This window comes from Montipora capricornis, chromosome 14 (assembly GCF_036669925.1).
Source record: "Montipora capricornis isolate CH-2021 chromosome 14, ASM3666992v2, whole genome shotgun sequence".
Taxonomy (NCBI): Eukaryota; Metazoa; Cnidaria; class Anthozoa; order Scleractinia; family Acroporidae; genus Montipora; species Montipora capricornis.
In genome coordinates this window covers 1,252,501-1,255,000 of record NC_090896.1, presented here as the reverse complement: position 1 = coordinate 1,255,000, position 2,500 = coordinate 1,252,501, and the positions used below count along the sequence as shown (strand labels likewise).

At 39.5% G+C, this 2,500-nt stretch overlaps 1 long non-coding RNA gene across 1 annotated transcript in view; it reads left to right on the top strand.

The window, feature by feature from the left end:
- LOC138032711 (uncharacterized) overlaps positions 1–2,500 on the top strand; it is a 7,696-nt gene that overhangs the window by 787 nt on the left and 4,409 nt on the right. The gene's annotated exons all lie outside the window — the stretch shown is intronic.

The window sequence follows — 2,500 nt, the reverse complement described above, 5'->3', positions numbered from 1 at the left end:
TGTCGGTAAAAATTCTTAGTGTATCGCGTTTTTAATTAGGAAGGGAGAAAATTTATTTTCGATTACATGTATTTTATCAAAATACTTTAAAAAATAACCAACACTGTCATGTCCCCTTATCAATTTTAACCCGATTAAACACTTGAAGATGTCCGGGCGAATTTGTTGCTTGCATATAGGGAAGATATCGTTGACGTCAGTTATTAGGGAGCTTAAGCAACGACAACGGCGACGAAAACGAGAACGTCATCTCAAAATATACATTCGCGTTATTGTAATCGCTTCGTTACTATTTCAACTTTTTTACTATGACGGGGGTGTGGTAGTTGCTCAAAAATGACGCTGGTAGGAACGGCGCTCAATTTAGGGCAGAAAATGAAAATTTATCCTCAAGTAATGACGTTGTCCATAAAACCTCAAATTTGGCTATTTCACGTTGTAGTTTTGCTGACGACGGCAAAGAAATGGACAAAAGTGAAAAACACACGTGCAGGGCGTGCAAAGCTATTTTTTTGGCCTACTAAATATGCAAATTTGTGACGTTCTCGTTGCCGTCGCCGTTGTCGTTGCTTAAGCTCCCTAATTGTTATTAGGGAGCTTAAGCAACGACAACGGCAACGGCAACGAGAACGTCCCAAATTTGCATATTTAGTGGGTAAAAACAATAGCTTTGCACGCCCTGCACGTGCCTTTTTCACTTTTGTCCATTTCGTTGCCGTCGTCAGCAAAACAACAACGTGAAATAGCCAAGTTTTTGGTTTTATGAAGAACGTCAGCACTTGAGGATAAATTTTCATTTTCTCTTCTAAAGTGGAGTGCCGTTCCGACTGGTGTCATCTTTGAGGAATTACCTCACCCTTGTCATATTAAAAACGTTGAAATAGTCACGAAGCGATTAAAATAACGCAAATTTATATTTTGAGATGACGTTCTCGTTGCCGTCGCCGTTGTCGTTGCTTAAGCTCCCTAATTGTTATTAATGCGCCAACCAGAACCGCATTGGCTGTCGAAACAAGGGGTGTTTTGTTCCTGTGGTTGGCACATTTCAATAACAGAAGCAATGTTTGTGAACAAATATCAATCCCCATTAGGGACCTTAAGGTGGCTGAACACAGTTTTTGATACCTATTTTTCATTTACCTTTTTCTGTAAAACCCTTGATCCTTTGGTCACCAAAAATGGTAGTAAGCAAGTTAACAACACGAACTTCGGTTTTTTGATAGTTAAGCTGACGTATATGCCGTTTCCATGGCAACATGAATAAATATAAACAGGCCTTTTAAAATCGGTTTTGTTTATTTGCAGAAAATCTGGTCGTTAGATTTTCTTTAATTGTAATTTACATGTAACAAGCTTGTAACGATGCTCACGAGTTAAGACTATTTTGATAGTAATTTGACAGAGAGATCTTTTAATTATCTCTTTTTGAAGGTTCACTGGAATATCTAAAATTTCCTCTGTTAAAGTTCAATTTTTTTTCAATACTCCAGTTACTTATTTCCTAAAGTATTTTCGTGCCAAACTTCATTAAATTCTAACGAGTGGTTCGCGAGAAATAGGCGTATTTTCGAGAAAGCTATTCTGCATTCAATCGCAATTTTTAAACTTACTACGCATGCACTGTATTTAACTGGGTTCTTCAAAGAAAAATCTGCGAATTGCTGAGTTCTTTGCATCGTTACCTTTTCTAACATACATTTCTCATAAAAGACTAAAACCATCAAAACACTTTGTCCAATTATGAGAAAAAATAGTACAGTTAGTGGAAGCATTGAGCAAATAAAACGACTGCTGTATTGAAGCCATTGACAATGACTAGTTTTTTTGATGTTTCATGCAAGACGTTTCGGCTGGTGCTTAATCCTTCATCAGTTGCAATATAACGGTAGCACGCGTGAGTCAAATAACAGCACGTCGAGCGCGCGCTTATGAAAATCCGCGTACAGTTTCTTGAAAACGTAGCGCGAGACTTATGCGCATGCCAGAGACTTGGCGATGTGGTCATTTCCAGACTGCGGATCCTTTATTGAGTACCAGGCTTCCAAGAAAAGTCGCTCGTGGTAGTTAGCCTCATGTCCAACAACTCTGACACTTCCAAAATCCATTTCGTGGTTGTTTTCGTGGACATGGCAGGCGATCTTGGAGTCATGGTCAAACATAGCAACAGACCTTTTGTGCTCTGTAATGCGAGTTTTGAGTGATCGTTCGCTTTGACCGTAGTATACAAAACTGCAATTAGTGCAACTGATTTTGTACACAGTTCCAGATTGTGGCCGGTCAACCTTTTCTTGGGCTTTCGGTTGCGGGAACAAACTGTTCACAGTTCTCAATGGTTTGAAGGCGACTTTGATTTGATGCTGCCTTAGATCCAACTAATCCTTTCTGAAATTCCCTGCACATAGGGTAGCACTACGAAACCATTGGACGCTAGATCGGTAGGGAGTTTCGACAGAGCGATCTTTCGCAGCTATTGATGAAGGATGAGGGATAATTGTTGTCT